Here is a 16,607-nt window from a genome sequence, read left to right on the forward strand (position 1 = left end):
ACTAAAAATAAAAATAGCAATTAACTTTAGGGGCACAGGATTGGAGGGCATATTGTGATACACACTTTAGATTTGGGAAGAATAAATCTCAGTGTTCAAAGAAAGAATAGGTAAACTCTGATGGTCTAAAATTCTACAGGGGGAGCCTGTTCAGCAGTGATAGGAAACTCTTTAGTGAGCTTCTGAAGATTCAAAAAGAAACAGTTTCATTGATGAGTCAAGGGAAGAGTTCTCTAAAGAGACTAATGAGGTCTTCTTTTTAGTATCCTAAATGCATCTCTGAATCAACTAGCAGCAGTGTCTGTACCAGGAGCCAAGGGCAAATTGGATGCAGATTCACCATGCTTAAGAAGAACTTTCTGAGTACCACACAAATGGAATAAAATGATTTCCAGCAACAGGGCATTTACCAGGTGTGATCTCTAAGCTTGAGCTCACTTCTCCCTGGACTCTATAAGTACTTGTGGGACAATGTGTCACAGGCTTTGGAGAAGTTGTTTTGTATCATCTGTGCTTCCTGTGCCACCTTAGTGAACATCATTTCTAAAAAGTAACTTAACCTGGCCGACTAAATCGTTATCAGCTGTAGGGGAAACCTACTGATAGGGGTTTTACCCAATGACATTTTTGAATGACCCCTGAATTCTCAGAGGTATCCCTATAATCCATAAGGGAAGATGTAGATAGGAAAGCTTTGGAAACCCAATGCATCAGTGGAGATGGGCATTGAGATAAGAATTTCACAGAGCTTACATGGGCTGTATCTATACAATGAGGTCTCAGTGCAAATAATGAATCACCTAAAGTGGTCCGTGTATTCAGATTTGTACCATTGAAAGGTATAATTAGGTAAAATATGGTCATTGGCTCCAGCCCAATGGAAATATTCAGTGTGATTTTGGATAATGAGATCATTTCAGAGGATTCATTATTTGAACTAATTAAACCTAGCTTTATATTCTACATTTATGTATGTATAAAGCCATGGCTTTTTATTAATGGCTCTTTCTGTGTTTTGTTACCTATGAATTTCTGAACTACTTATTCTTCCTACTCTGCTGTTACTTTTTACAGAATCTAGGTTGAGGCGTGTGCATGTGCGTATGTGTGTGTATGTGTAGGTTTCTTCCATACATATGTAGGTTTTACTAGTTCTTTGAATTAGATTTGTAAGATTCCAAGCAACTACATTCTTGCTAGCCATTGTTAAGTGCATTTCACTTCTGGCCAAATATTTTTTGTTCCTTTATCTTAAACCATGTTCTAGAAATCCAAACCCTACTTTCATATACCATATTCTTAAGCAGCTATTCACTCCTCAAATCTGCTTTTCTCTCTTCTGGAGATCTTCCCTTTGATCAACAGCAATGATGCTGATGGAATAGCTGGGTGACACAGTACATAGAGTGCCAGGTGAGTTCAAATCCAGCCTCAGACATTTACTAGCTGTGTAACTGGCCCTGGGCAAGTCACTTAACCCTGGTTGCCTTAGTTTCCTCATCTGTTAAAAAAAAGTGATCTAGAAAAGGAAATGGCAAACCACTCCAGGATCTTTGCCAAGAAAATCCCAAATGGGGTCACAAACAGTTGGATGTGACTGAAGAACAATGATGTCAATACCACCCCTATGCTTTTCCATTTCTTGTCAAAAACTTTGTAATCTTTAGTAGTGACTTTTCAATTCCTCACAACAGTATCATGTCATAGGATCATAGCTCTAGAGCCAGAAGCTACCTCAAAGATCATCTAGTCCAACTCTCTTATTAAAAAAAAATCTTTGGGGCAGCTAGGTGGCACAGTAAATACAGCACTGGCTCTAGATTCAGGCGCACCTGAGTTCAAATCCAGTCTCAGACACATACCACTTACTAGCTGTGTGACCCTGGGCAAGTCACTTAACCCCATTGCCTAGCCCCCCCAAAAAATCTTTGTATTATTGTGAACTTGTCATGCATCACTAAACATGAGCATTTCCTTATACAGAGAAAAGCAGAAAAAGAGCACTTCATATTAAACTGAATATCCATTTTTTAAAAATACTCCAAATTTAACATGACAATTTTAATACTGTGGTACTAATCTGTATCCCCTTCTGAATTTCTTTCTTTTTATTTTTAAATAATTGATGTTTACTCTTTTCTTCCTTTTAAAAATATCAGTATCACTAATTCTCTTTCCTCCTTCCTCCCTCCCTTGGAACAATTAAATATCACCAGGAAAAATGAATCCATATCTTGTTTGTGCCTGGAAATGCATTTCTTATTCTGTGCATCTAGTCTATTAATTCTTTGCCAAGAGCTGGGAAGCAGGATTTCTCCAACCCCCTCATTTTATAGATGATGTAAATGGGGCCCACAGACTTTGTGAGTGACTTTCCAAAGGTTACAAGGGTAGTAAAAGTCAGAAATGAGATGTGAAATCAAGGTCCTCTGATCCCAAAGACAATGTTTTCTCCTCTGTACCTAGCCTGAATTACTAGAAGTGGTGTTATCCAGTTTAACAAGTATCGAGAATTTCTTTGGCACATCCTGGACACGTGCTCCAGGAAAAGAGCAGACCTCTCTGTTGCTGATAGCTATTTGACAAATGGCTGCCTCAATACTGCTAAGCAGGAAATGACCAACTACTCCTAATCATCTGGTTTTCCTCTCACCCTTATGGGGTGATCTTTCACCTGACAGCACTTTTGGATCTACATCATCATCATTTGGAGGAGAAATAGTTGCTTCCATTTCAGAGGATACACTTTCTCCACATTAAGAAGAACTTCATCTCCCCACCCCCAATTTCCTATTATTTAGTGGTTCTACTACATTCCTTTTCCCTTTGTGCCACATTCTTCTATTCTCCAGCCTCCTTATATGGGTCAGAATGTCATTCTATCTCTTCAGATTCTTTTTGCTATTTTTCACATGGAATCCCTTATTCTATTTTAAAAGCAATACTTTGCCCCACTCCTACACCCAAAAGCCTGAACAATGAAGAGACAATCCTCAAACCCCTTCATCTTTTCTTCAAAGAGGCTGAGAATTATTGAATTTCCATACTTGCTTCAGATAGTCTTCTGTCATTCTCAATAAGACATCCCCCTACCCATCCCTACTTATTGCAAAAAGGTGAATTTAAGTTGGATGTAAGGGAAAACTTCTTAAAAATTAGAACTATTCAAAAGTAAAATGGGTTGTCTTGGTTTATGAATTACCTCTGCCAGCCACTGAAATTCTTCAACAAAGGGTGGATGGCCATTTGTTGCATACTTTATAGAGAGGATTATATCTTAGAGTTTTACAAGGAATTCTCCAGGACAGCTAGTTGTAAGAACAACAGCTCATGTCCAGAGAGACCCTGGGTGATAGATTCTTTAAAAGCATACATTATATTTCGTACTTCTTTTTATTCCCTATATTACCTAGGAGGGAAGGGAACAAGTACTTATTAAGCACCTGCTATGTGCCAGGCACTACGCTAAATGCTTTAAAAATATTATCTCATTGGTCTAGCATAATACTGACACGTTAAAATTTGCTCAACAAATATTGGATAAAAGAATTTGATCCAGTTGGTGAATTAATCACTGTAAAGCACCCTCCTGTTCATTAGTCTAAGTTTGAAAAAAAATTTAAGTTGACTCCCAAATGAGCCATCTATTTCCTTTCCTTGATGTGCATGTGAATGCTGTAACTGATCTTCATGGATGAATATGATTATTTATTTGTCTAAGATTTAAAAAAATTAAATCACTTCCCAAGGAGGCCACCTTACTCTGAGGTGAATCAAGGAATATTGGAGCAGCTAAAGGGAATCATCAAATAATTTTCCCAATGAAACTGAGGCTCCATGAAGTTAAAAGACTTCCCCAATGTCTTATCATTCATAAGTGACAGAGTTGGGACTAGAACTCAGGTCTTGTGACTCTTAGCCTAATATTCTCTTTTATGTCACCCTCATGCCTGTTGACACACAGACTCAAGCTGCTATAGCATCTCGGAAGGGCAGTAGAAGAAATGAGAATTACTAGATCTGCCATCTCTGTGATTCAGTATCACCATCCCCACCAACCTCCAGTAGTCAGATTATCCTGAGTATTTCTCCCATCACCTACGTGAGGATAAATTAACTACTATGTGTCTTCTGACCTTACTCTCCTAGAGTGAGGAACCTACACCATCCCTCAGGGTTCTAGACTACCCTGAGAATTTGTAAGGTGTCTGTGATGCCCTCAGGGAGCCCCAGCTGGCGCCACTGTTTGGTGCCAGGAATTAATACCTTGGTTCTATTACACCACTTAACCTCAATTAGCTTTTACCAAGTGATATTTACTTTGAAGATAACCAAGAACAACTGTATCAAAAAGTTGCCCAACACCTGGGGGCATAGTCTTCCCTATCCTATCTTGGTCTCTGGGGAGAGTGGGCTCAAAGCTAGCATATTTTCTACATAGCATTGGTTTCACCAGATTCACTTCCAAATGAGGCCTGAATAATAAATGAGTCCTTATCTCAGCTACTCTTGGATGGGTTCTGAAGGTCAGACTTCAGAAGGCCCATGCTTGTCAAGGCATTGATGTTAGGTTGGTTGCAAAACTCTGCATGGAATCAAATTCTTAGAGGCTCACTCTCTTGACCTTTCAAAATTCAGAAGGTCAGAATTTCCAGATTAATCTCTCTCAGCTAAAAAGGAAAAGAACAAGTGTTAAGGCAGGCAAAGAAATAAAACCTATTTTCATGAGGCTATATGAATTTGAAAGGGAGCTGAGACCTCTTCCCTTATGCCATTATGTCTCATTCTAGTACTCAGCACAGTGCCTGGCGTAGAACAGGTACATAATAAATGTTAATTGACTGACTGACTGACTAACTGACCAGATACTATCAGGCAAGGAAGGAGTCAAAGAGATCCAGCAAGAGTGCAGCTGCACAGAGTGGCCAAAATTCTGGTCATTGGTGCCTTTTTGAAGGCACTCTCAGGTCAGTCTACACTAACAGAGCCAATAGAAAAGCTTCCTCTTAAACATGTGGTTAGCAGATTGTAATTGGTTACAGAGTATGTACATATCCTCCAATCTCTCTCAAGCACTTCCATTATATGGCACCATGACACTCCCAGAGGCAAGCTCCTCCAGCTTCTTTGCATGGGGAGACACTCTCAGAGGGGTACATGTGCCAGATCCCCTTGTAAATGAAAGAATAAAAAAATCATTTATTAGTTTTTACTATATGCCAAGTACTTTGTTAAACACTTAAGGTACAAATATGAAAGGGAATATGAATATGAAACAGTCCTTGACTTCATGGAATTTATAATCTAATGCAGGAGATGATATGCATAAGGGAGCGGTACCGAGGAAAGAGAGATATGAACTGGGAAGCATTGGTACCATTTCATGCTCTTTGTACACAAAGAGCCCAAGCAGTTTACTGGTAGAGTGAAATCCCTACTTAAAGGTTTCGTAACAGCAAAGTAGACACCCCTCTGTCTCTGATTGGGTAAGTCTACCTATGAGCAAAGGAATGTCTGCAGAAGACAGCTTTGAGAATACAAAAAGGCTGGACCTAACCACTATGGATGCCAGATGTTAACTGATAATCATCTATCTTGAGAAATTAGACATTAATTTACATGGAACTGGAACTTCATGTGATAAGGCTGAATCAGGTCCAACTGTAAGAGACAGTGAAATAAAAGCCTCAACAATAGTACTGGATCAAAGCCATGTGAGTGGGATTAGAAGACCTTGATTTAAGGCTAGGTTTTGCTGTTTACTAACCATATTACTTTGAGCAAGTAATTTCTCCTTTCTGTACCTCAGTTTCCTCATCTGCAAAATGAAGGGTCAGGACGAGATGACTTTTAAGTTTCCTTCTGGCTTTAAATTAATGATCCTAGGATCCTAAGTAAATTAACTTTTCTAAGTCTGTTTCCTCATTTGTAAAATAGGATTAGTAACACTCTACTTACCTCACAGGGAAGTTGTAAAAAGAGACAAAGTGCTTTGCATCCATAAAGTGCCAGGTAAATATGCACTATTATTATTTGTTATTTTTAGCCTAGAGTGATAAGTGTAAAATCAATATGAAGCATTCCTTTGAAGTGTGAACAGCAGGGGTTGAGTTATGCAACTGAGAGGTGATTGAAGATAACTTTGTCTGGATTTCTTTTTTGTCCCAACATATCCTACTACCTTGTAATATACTTATTTGTGTATGCCATATTTTTTCACCTTTGTATCTCCAGCACCTAGTATAGTGCCTTTTATACTACGCACACCCAATATGTGTTTTGAATCAAATTGAAAGGTAGTTTTGCCATTTTCCAAACTAAAAAGGACTTTCTGAGGCATTTTATTTACTCTTCTTTGAAACTTTAAAAAGTATCTAAGTTAAAGTAATTTAGAAAGTTGGTGGCTAGCCAAATCTTGAGTAATTTCTTATTTTTCTAAAGATTTCTGTTCCTTATTTTTCTTCCCAATCTTAACAGTAGCTCACAATCTGGCTGAGGAAATGAAGTAGAAGGAAGTGTACATTCTAGAAGAGATGATTCAGTGCATTGAGTGTTTGTTACAGCTTCAGATATGATACTTGAAGTGGAGGGGATGTCCCAGGTACTCAGTTTCAGTAACAATATTTGAGAGGATTCTGGGGAGAGAGGCCAACTGAGATGAAGTGGGATGAAACCTAGATCATTTCCTAAAAATTATTATTTTACTTATTTTTAAATTATCAAGCATTTATTTTTTCTATCCCACCTCCCATCCACTAGAAAGATAGGAAGAGAGACAGAGAAAGAAAGAAAGAAAGAAAGAAAGAAAGAAAGAAAGAAAGAAAGAAAGAAAGAAAGAAAGAAAGAAAGAAAGAAAGAAAGAAAGAAAGAAAGAAAGAAAGGAGGAAAGAAAGAAAGAAAGAAAGAAAGAGAGAGAAAGAAAGAAAGAAAGAAAGAAAGAAAGAAAGAAAGAAAGAAAGGAGGAAAGAAAGAAAGAAAGAAAGAGAGAGAAAGAAAGAAAGAAAGAAAGAAAGAAAGAAAGAAAGAAAGGAGGAAAGAAAGAAAGGAGGAAAGAAAGAAAGAGAGAGAGAGAAAGAAGAGGAAGGAAGGAAGGAAGGAAGGAAGGAAGGAAGGAAGGAAGGAAGGAAGGAAGGAAGGAAGGAAGGAAAGAAGGAAGGAAAGAAGGAGGAAAGAAAGAAAAAAGAATGGGAGAGAGAAAGAGAAATAAAGAAGAGGATCCTTATATATTTGTATATGTGTATAAGTGCACTTAAGCAAAACATATTCCCGTATTAGTTGTATCCAAAAATGAATTTCTTATTCAGTATCTCTCTACCATGAGGTGGACATCATTCTTTTTTTTTCAGTCCTCTGAAACTCTGATTAATTATTTAATTGATTAAAGTTCTTATCTCTCAAAATTGTTTGTTTTTATAATAAGAATGTTATGGTATAAATTGTTCCCATTCTGCTCAGTTCATTCTGCACCAGCTCGTACAAGTCTTTCCATGTATCCTTGGAATTATCTTTTTCTTCTTTTCTTACAGCATGAGTATTCCATTATATTCATGTACCAAAATTTATTCATCCATTTCCCATTTGATGATTATCCCCATAGTTTCCAGGGCTTATTTGTTTGTTTATTTGTTTTTTGTTTTTGCCAGCACAGAAGAGCTGCTTTTTAAATATTCATGCATATATAGGACTTTCATCACTTTTTTAAAAAAATTTCCTTTGTGTATAGAACTAGAAGTGGTTTAGGCAGGTTAAAGTAACTGTGCACAATTCCAAATTGCTTTCCCAAATGGTTGGACATATTCAAAGCTCCACAAATAGTATATCAATGTGTCTGTTTTACCAATACCTTCCAATATTTGTCATTTTTGATGTTATCTCTGTTAATCTGATAGGTGATTGAATCAAATTGAATATTAAAATTACATTAATTTCTCCAATTATTAGTGCCTTTCATGGTTTTTTTTTAATGTGGCTATATAGATCCTTGGTTTCTTCCTTTGAAAACTCAACATCTTTACATCATTTATCAATTTGGGAAGGCTCTTATTCTTAAATTTTTGAATCAGTTCTTTATGTATATTGGAAACTGACCTTTATTTAAAAAAAAACTTGCTTCAAATATGTTTCCCCAGTTAATTGTATCCCTTTTAATCTTAAATGTATTTGATTGGTTTATATAAAAGCTTTTAAGTTTTATATAATCAGAATTATCTATTTAATCTTCTGCAGTCCTCTCTATCCCTTAGTTGGAGGAAATTAGATTTAGACCAGCACCTCACCCCTTCTATCAAAATAAACTCCAAATGAATGCTTGACTTAGATATAAAGTCACATAATACTAATTTATATTGTACCTATTATATGCCAGGCATTGTGCTAAGTGCTAATATTATCTGATTTGATCCTCACAAAAATACTGTGAGATAGGTGCCATTATAATCCCCATTTTTACAGCTGAGGAAAGTAAGACAGAGGATAAGTGATTTGCTCAGAATCAAACATCTGTTAATTATCTGAGTCCAGATTTGAACTCAGGTATTCCTGACTCCAGGCTCTATTGACTGTGCCACAACATTATTAACATGTTAGAGGAACAAAAATTTCCTGTCAGATCTATGGATAAGGGAAGGATTCAAAACCTAGTACTATGGATATACATGTAGCACTTTTCTTTTAAAATAATCCTTTGGATCACATTTTCTTTTGTTGTTTACGGCAACTAGGTAGCACAGTGGGTAGAGTGCCAGGCCTGGAGTCAGGAAGACTCAGTTTTCTGAGTTAAAATCTTGCCTCACACATTAACTAACTGTGTGACCCTGGGCAAGTCACTTAACCCTATTTGCTTCAGTTTTCTCATCTGAAAAATGAGCTGGAGAAGGAAGTGGCAAATCACTCCAGTATCTTTGCCAAGAAAATGCCAAATGAGGTTACAAAGAGTCGGACATGCCTGAAACAACTGAACAACAAGTTTTTATTCTTTTGCTGCTACAAATATTTTATTGGGGTGGAGGGAATGGAATTGTATCATGGAAAAAATGGTCTTCAAGTCAAACAAAGACCTGGGTCCTGGTTCTGCCATTTACTAGCTATTTGACATTAGTTAAGTCACTCAAACTATCTGATCCTTAATTTCTTTTTCTGTCAAATAGAAATAATAATATTTATACTACCTTAAGTAGACAATGCTTTATAAACTTTAAGCTTCAAATTCACAGGATTTTGCACTGAAAGAGATCCTCAAAATCATCTATGACCACTTACAATTTTGAATATTAATGCATTTAATTTATTTATAAAAAGAAAATTACTTACAAAATGGATAATTCCTGTTTGTTATGCAGAACCTACCTGACAAGGTAGGTTGTAATGTAATTGAAGCTGTAATGAAATAACATGCAAAGTGCTTTGGAAACTCAAAAGCACTGCTGTGATGATGACTAGAAGTCTAATTCCTTTGTTGTGCATGTGTGCAGGTGTGTATTGTAGATAATGAAACTGCAGTCCAAAAAAGTTGTGTAAGATGTCCTCTGAGGTCACATGAGCAATATGTAACAAATCCAAGGTTTCAATTCAGATCCTTTGACTTCAAATCCATCATTCTTTCTACTATAACAATCCTGTCTAGGTCAGCTCTCAGTCTTCAACTACTACAGACTAGGAAAGTCTCATTAAGTGAGTAAAGATCCCAAAATCAGTTAGTGCCAGGACTCAGATTAGTACCCAGGTACCGACAATCCACTGGAGAGGACTTTGGAACAGAAGGGAGAGGGAAAATTCTAAACAGAATTGTAAACAGAAATACTACATTGCTGTAAGTCATTTGTATCCACATGCAGGTGAGGGAAAAGTAAAAGCAAGTTAGAAGTATGATGAGATAGTTCTGCAACTTTCTGAAAATTCTATAAAATTTAGTCATTCACTAATTTATTCAACAAATAATACTTGCCATTCATATAATAGCTAGCCTTTCATAGTGCTTTAAGATAGGCAAAGTGCTTCATAAATATTATCTAATTTTATGTTTGCAACAACACTGAATGGTAGGTATCATTATCCCCTTTTTACCAATAAGGAAACTGAGGCAGAGGTTAAATAACTTGCCCAGGTGAGTTTCTAAGGTAAGATTTGAACTCAAATCTTCCTAGCTTCAAGTTCAGCACTCTATCTACTGTGACACATAGCTCCATAAGTCCTTACAATGTGCAAAGCGAGGTAGCATGGTATAGTGGGAAAAGTGTTGAACCTGGAGTTAGGAAGACCTGAGTTCAAATCCCATCTCTGATACTAGCTTTGTGACCTTAAAGCCACATAACTTCTCTATGCCTCAGGTCATTCTCTAAAATGAAATTATTTTTCATTATTGACCTCTTTAAAAAGTTCTGTGTTAGTAGGGAAAGTACAAAGATTAAATAAAACACCAGTCCATCACCCTTACAAAGCTTGCACATTCTCAAATTACTATAGTACAAAACAATACGAGACAAATGCATAAGATAGATGCAAGCAGAACTCTTTGTGAAAACTGAGGGAAGAAAGGTTACAACTGAAGAATCAAGGAAGACTTCCTGGAGGAGGTGACATTTGAGTGGGCTAGGTTGACAAGGATTTTGAAAGGTGGAAACAGGAAGATACCCATTTTAAAGTATATCTCCCAGCTATTTAATAGCCCCAAAACCCAATATTGTTTTTTTTTCAAAAGAAAACCTAGTATTATAATGTAAACTAAACAAATTCTATAAGCATTTGTCCAAATGGCCTATTTTTTGTCAATGGTGAGAAATTATCTTTTTGCAGTTCACTCTCCTATTTGAAATAATGAATTTTGTGGGTCTACTGTTTGAGATATTTAACCCACAGGATATCACCTTTCCCTTTCTTCCAATGATTCTGGACATGTTTAAAATAATGTCTGCCAGTCAGTTTCTCCACAACAATCATTTTTGAAGAGTTACAAAAATAATTGAATACAGGCCCTCCTATTGATTGCATTATTAATTAAATCCCTATGGCTTTTGTTCTGTATATTTATTTTTAGTCAAACAAAAGATGTCCTGTTCTTTTCTAAGGTCCATTGATTAAAAGTACAAATGTTAGGTAACTCTGGTGTTCCCACCCACTTTAAACACGACTCCTTTCCTCATTCACCATCAACTTCTCCTCCATTATCTTAATGGAAAGGTTAAGGTCCAAAATACATGTATGTATGTGTACATGTGTGTTTGTATGTTTATATGTCTAACACACTTAGAGTATCACAGTGATCCTCAGGATGGTATATATTGATAGTAAGTGTTGGGAAGCTAAGAATGACGATGATTCTACTGATATTATGTATTACCATAACATTTAGCTCCATACCTTAAACTGCTCTGCTCTCTCAGTCCAAATGTTTTTTACTGGTTACACAGAGTTGGACAGGGCCAGGATTGGATGTCCTCCATGAGGAAGACTGAGGAAACTCTTTGTGATACTAGGCCAGTCTCTGAAGTGACAAGACACTTTTGCCACATTTCCATCTTGCGCAAGGGTAGGTTGTCCCATAGGCTACAAGGTGAAATGTTCTTTGGATCTCTCTATAATAGTCCACACTTCAGAAAGGGATAAAAAGACTTCAATGTTTATGCTGCTAAGGTGTTGTGTCACTATAATTTTAGTGGCAGTGTGAAATTAGAGAAAGAAGAATGGGAAGTGGAGTGAGAAGAGCTTGGTTCTAGCAATGAGCTACACTTCATTTCACTGTAGCAGAAAGAGCATGGATTTGGAGTGGGAAGATCTGAATTCAAATCCTGATTTTGCTACCTGAGATCCTGTGACTCTTGGGTAAATAATTCGATTTTTCTAGTCCTCAATTTTTACTTCTATACAGTGATAAAGTTGGACTATATGATTTCTAAGGTCTTGTGCAAGGTCCCTCTAAATCCTAGAACAACTTGAGAGCTATGTGCCTTGAGCAAATAAATCACTTAACCACTCAGGGTTTGGGAATCTCTGGGGATTATACCTCTATGACTGCCTCCCTAACAGGGATGTTGGAAGGATTGAATGAGATAATGGTTTTACAAACTTTGATGATTTCTCCTTTCGAAGCATTCTCTCTTACAATTAAAAGCAATGCGCATGTTTTCTGTTAACATGTGATACCTCTTCTCACATGGAAGTATGATTCCTCTCAGAGATAAGTTTGACAGAGTGGTCCATAATCCCAGGGAAAATTTTCTAGCTTTGTTTTTAATGAGAAAAAAAGCAATCACTTCTAGGGGGAAATGGACAATGGATGTAATTTGAAGGATTTGATTTGATTTCTCATATGAAAATCTGTTTATATCATGTTATGTGTAGTAGAGAAAGCATCATCATAATTGACTTTTTTTTAACTTTTTGCTGAACAGTTTTCAAAATACAAAACTTCAAGGGAAATGTTATATGACTTTAAAATGGTGTGAATATAACTTTTTAAAAAGAACGTAGTATCTCAGACATCATGGAAAATATCTGAACCTTAGAAAATGACCTTAACATTCATCTATCCATACAACCATTCACTCATGCAGCTTGCCCTGGAGAAACTTACAATCTTGCTTAATTAGAAAAGCTGGAATTTTAGTCCTTAGCTAAGTACACACAAAAGTGAAGTTTAAAAAAATTACGTAGCTCATAGTTTGGATTTTTGAGCTAGTAGAGACCCTTAGAGGTCATCTAGGCCAAGCCACTCATTTTGCAGATGAGGAAATTGAAGCCCAAAAAGGTTAAAGTTGCCCAAAATTGCAAGTTAGGTAGCAGCAGAACTGGTATTAGAATTCAGATTTACTAATTCTTAGGTCAGTGCACTTTCTATTATCCCACATTGGCTTCTCCAAGCTCCTTCAGTCAGTGAAGACAACCAAACAAATATTTGCATCAGTTTTTCATTGAGGTTTTCCTAAGTAGACAGAACCTTCACATGGCTAAAGGAGTTATTGCATATATTTACCCTATGGGTAAAATACAAGACTGTATGTCTCCTAAATGGGTTTTTAATGTAGGTAAAAATCAGCAAACCCATTTAAGCTTCACCCAAAAGACCATTCTACCTGGGGAAGGCAGAAATATCTCCAACCAAAAAAAGAAATAATCAGAACTACACCAAGATAAAAAAAAACATTCCTGGGTGACACGGAAAGAAATTTGAAATGAATAGGTTATAAGGCTTTCCTTGGTTTGTACTTTTTAGGTTTGTTTTGATAAGTACTGAGTAATAGCTCTCTGGTCCTTTATTTTCTCTAAAGTAAACTTTCCCTATAGTCAAGAAAAAGAAAAGTAAGATCATTGTTTTCATCCTTGATTTTCGTAATTTGCTTTTAGTCTTCAGGAGAAAAAAAAATCTAGCTATTTCATGAGACACTTGGACACCTGTACCACATGAAGTAAAATCATAACAAAGCACCTCATTGACCAACAGCAAAAGAATTCCTTCTGCTCCACCCTCCCTTCCCACCCTTTGGCAAAAGACTGAGTAAATAGCTAGGTTTAGTGCCAGTACTTTAAGGTCAACAAACTTCTGCTTTGTCAGTTGAACATGGGAATTAAATCAAGTACCTTTCATGGCAACGCCCTCTCTTCTAGCCCCATGAATATCCAAGTCGGAATATTATTAGCAAAAGCACCTTGAAGAGACCTGCCAGGACTGGGTGCAGCAGGCATTCTGACACAGTCACACATCACCTAGAAAATTTGGAGATGTCACCTTATCTGACCTTAGGTTACAGGAACTGTGGATTCATTTGGACTGGAGGGAAGAAAGTACACACATGCGGAAGTTCAGAGGCATCATTACTAACTCCTACACTTTTGGATGATTTCATAGAGAAGAAAGAACTTCCTAAATCTCAAAGGAGGCCATAAATTTGATTTTTTATTATTATATGTTCTAATTCTGTCTCTAGATCCTTTCCCTTCTGGATCTACTTTTTCTGTTTAGAATGTAAGATCCTTGAGGGGAAAGACTGTTTAATTTTTTCTGTATATCCTCAGTGCTTAGCATAGTATAGTAGGTCCTTAATAAATATTGATTGATTCTCAACAATCAATTTGAACCTAGAAGACTTTCAGGCCATATTCATATTTGTATTATTCCCTACAGTATGCATACTGTATATTCTAGCCCAAATTATGGACTTCTTTCTATTCATCAAACTTGACATTTCATCTCTCACCTCTGTTTCTTTATACAGGCTGTTCTTCCCTTCTACTCTACCCTTCCAACCTGCACTCCTTCCTCATCTTTATATGCCTTTTAAAATCTGTTAAAGTAATTGGGAACCCAGAGGACTTTGTATACAATAGCAGCCACGTTATGCAATGACCAAGAATGTTAAACTGAACCCTTCTCAGCATTACGAGGATCTAAGACATCTCCAGAGGCCTCGGGATGGAAAATGCTGTCCACATCCAAAGAAAGAACTATGGAAGTCGAATCGCTCTCACTTAATTTTACCTTAAGTTGAATTTTGTTTCATCTTTCTGATGGTTCCTCCTATTGGTTTTAATTTTTACTTACAACTTCACTAATGTGAAAATATGTTTAATGGGTACGTAAATGTAAAGTCTATGTCAGATTGTGCACCGTCTTGGGGAGGGTGGGGGGGAGAAAAAGGGAGAAAAAATTTTCAACTCAAAAACATATGGGAAAAAAAATTTAAAAAAAAGAAAAGAAAAGAAAAGAAAAAAAGAAAAAAAGTAATTGGGAAGGTTTATTCTGGAGAAGGCTCAGGGAAAGGCCATGTTTCCTGTCTTCAAGTATTGGAAGGACACTGAAGGAGAGATTTAACTTATTCTATTTAGTCTCAGAGGGCAGAATGAGGAAAAATGGATAGAACTTGAAAAGAAGTAAATTGAGGCTTGATGTCAAGGAAAACTTTCTAATAATTAGAACTGTCTAAAAGTGGACTGAGCTACTTCAAGAGACAGTGGGTTCCACCTCTTCAAAGGTCTTCAAACGGTCAAGAACACTTAGTAATAGGAGGGATTCCTTTCATCTGCAGGATACACTAGAGGGCTGCTAAGGGCCTTTACAATTTTTAGCTTTTGCATTTCTGTAAATCCTCATCTTCCTTTGGGGCTTAGTTCAGGAACTACCTCCTCTAGCTGTTAGTGCTCTCTCTCATCTCAAAGTACCTGCATGCAGGTTATATCTCCTCCAGTAGACTATGAACTTAAAGGTGAGAATTGTTCATGACTATCTTTGTATCATCTTATACAACCACTTGCACATAGCTGGGCTTCAATGAACATTTGTTTAAATTAATTCTGCCACATAGTGCAGTAGAAAGAAAGCCAGTTTTGGAGAGACCTGTGATCAAATCCTAGCCATGCCATTTATTCCTTATGTTCTCTTGGGCAAGTTGTTGAAAATAAAAATTGAAAATAAAAATGAATAATATTAACTACCATTGAGAAAATGCTTTAAAAGTTGCATAGAGCCTAACAAATATTACCTCATTTTAACCTCATAACCTCATTTTAACCTTGGGAGACAAGTGTTATTATCTCCAATTACATGATGAGGAAAGTAAGGCAGATAGTGGTTAAGTGATTTGCCCAAGATCACATGGATAGTGTGTGTCTGAGGCTGGATTTTAACTCTAGTCTTCCTGACTCCAGGCCCAATGCTACCTGGACCTTATTTTTCTTATCTATAAAATGGGGAGGAAAATGTGTGTGGATCAGATGTCTTTTAAGTTCTCTTGCAGGTCTAAATTTATCATACTCCCAAAAAAGATCATAAAAGTGGGAAAAGGGTCCATATGTACATAAATATTTAAACCAGCTCTTTTTGTGGTGACCAAGAATTGGAAATTAAGAGGATGCCCATCAATTGGGGAAGGGCTGAACAAATTGTGGTATATTAATGTAATGGAATATTATTGTTCCATAAGAAATGATGAGCAGACAGATTTCAGAAAAACCTGGAAAGACTTACACAAACTGATCCTAAGTGAAATGAGCAGAACCAGGAGAACATTGTACACAGTAACAGCAACATTATGCAATGAACAATGTTCATAGACTCAGCTCTTCTCAGCAATGCAGTGAACTAAGACAGTTCCAAAAGACTTAAGACAGAAAATGCTATCCACATCCAGAGAAAGAACTATGGAGTCTGAATGCAGATCGAAGCATACTATATTCTTTCTCTCTCTCTCTCTCTCTCTCTCTCTCTCTCTCTCTCTCTCTCTCTCTCTCTCTCTCTCTCTCGCTCTTTCTTTGTTTTTTTTTTCTCATGGTTTTTTCTTTTATTCCAATTCTTCTTTACAACATGGCTAATGTGGAAATATGTTTAATATGATTGTACATGTATAGCTCATATCAGATTGTGTGCCATCTTTGGGAGAGAGAGGGGAAGGAGGGTGAGAAAGTTTTAAACTCAAAATCTTATAAAAGTGAATGTTGAAAACTAAAACCAAATAAATAAAATTTTTTTAAAATTGTTTAAATAAATAAAAATAAATTTATGATACTATGAGCCCAGAAGACAGCTATGTAGTTGATTAGAAGGACTTTCAGAAAGGATCACTATTTATTTATAACATGTCAGTGGTACCTGGCAGAGAGCAATAGTTAGAAAATAATCA

General features: G+C 36.6%; 1 long non-coding RNA gene across 1 annotated transcript in view; it reads right to left on the reverse strand.

Annotated features, from left to right (window-relative positions):
• LOC110214913 (uncharacterized) overlaps positions 1 to 13,686 on the reverse strand; it is a 53,460-nt gene extending 39,774 nt beyond the window's left edge. Inside the window, exon 1 of the long non-coding RNA XR_002326388.1 lies at positions 13,573 to 13,686. This is a non-coding gene — a long non-coding RNA (uncharacterized LOC110214913). The remainder of the gene's footprint in view (positions 1 to 13,572) is intronic.
• Positions 13,687 to 16,607: the final 2,921 nt, after the last annotated feature.

This window comes from Phascolarctos cinereus, unplaced genomic scaffold (assembly GCF_003287225.1).
Source record: "Phascolarctos cinereus isolate Bilbo 61053 unplaced genomic scaffold, phaCin_HiC Scaffold_726;HRSCAF=1367, whole genome shotgun sequence".
In the NCBI taxonomy this organism is placed as follows: domain Eukaryota; kingdom Metazoa; phylum Chordata; class Mammalia; order Diprotodontia; family Phascolarctidae; genus Phascolarctos; species Phascolarctos cinereus.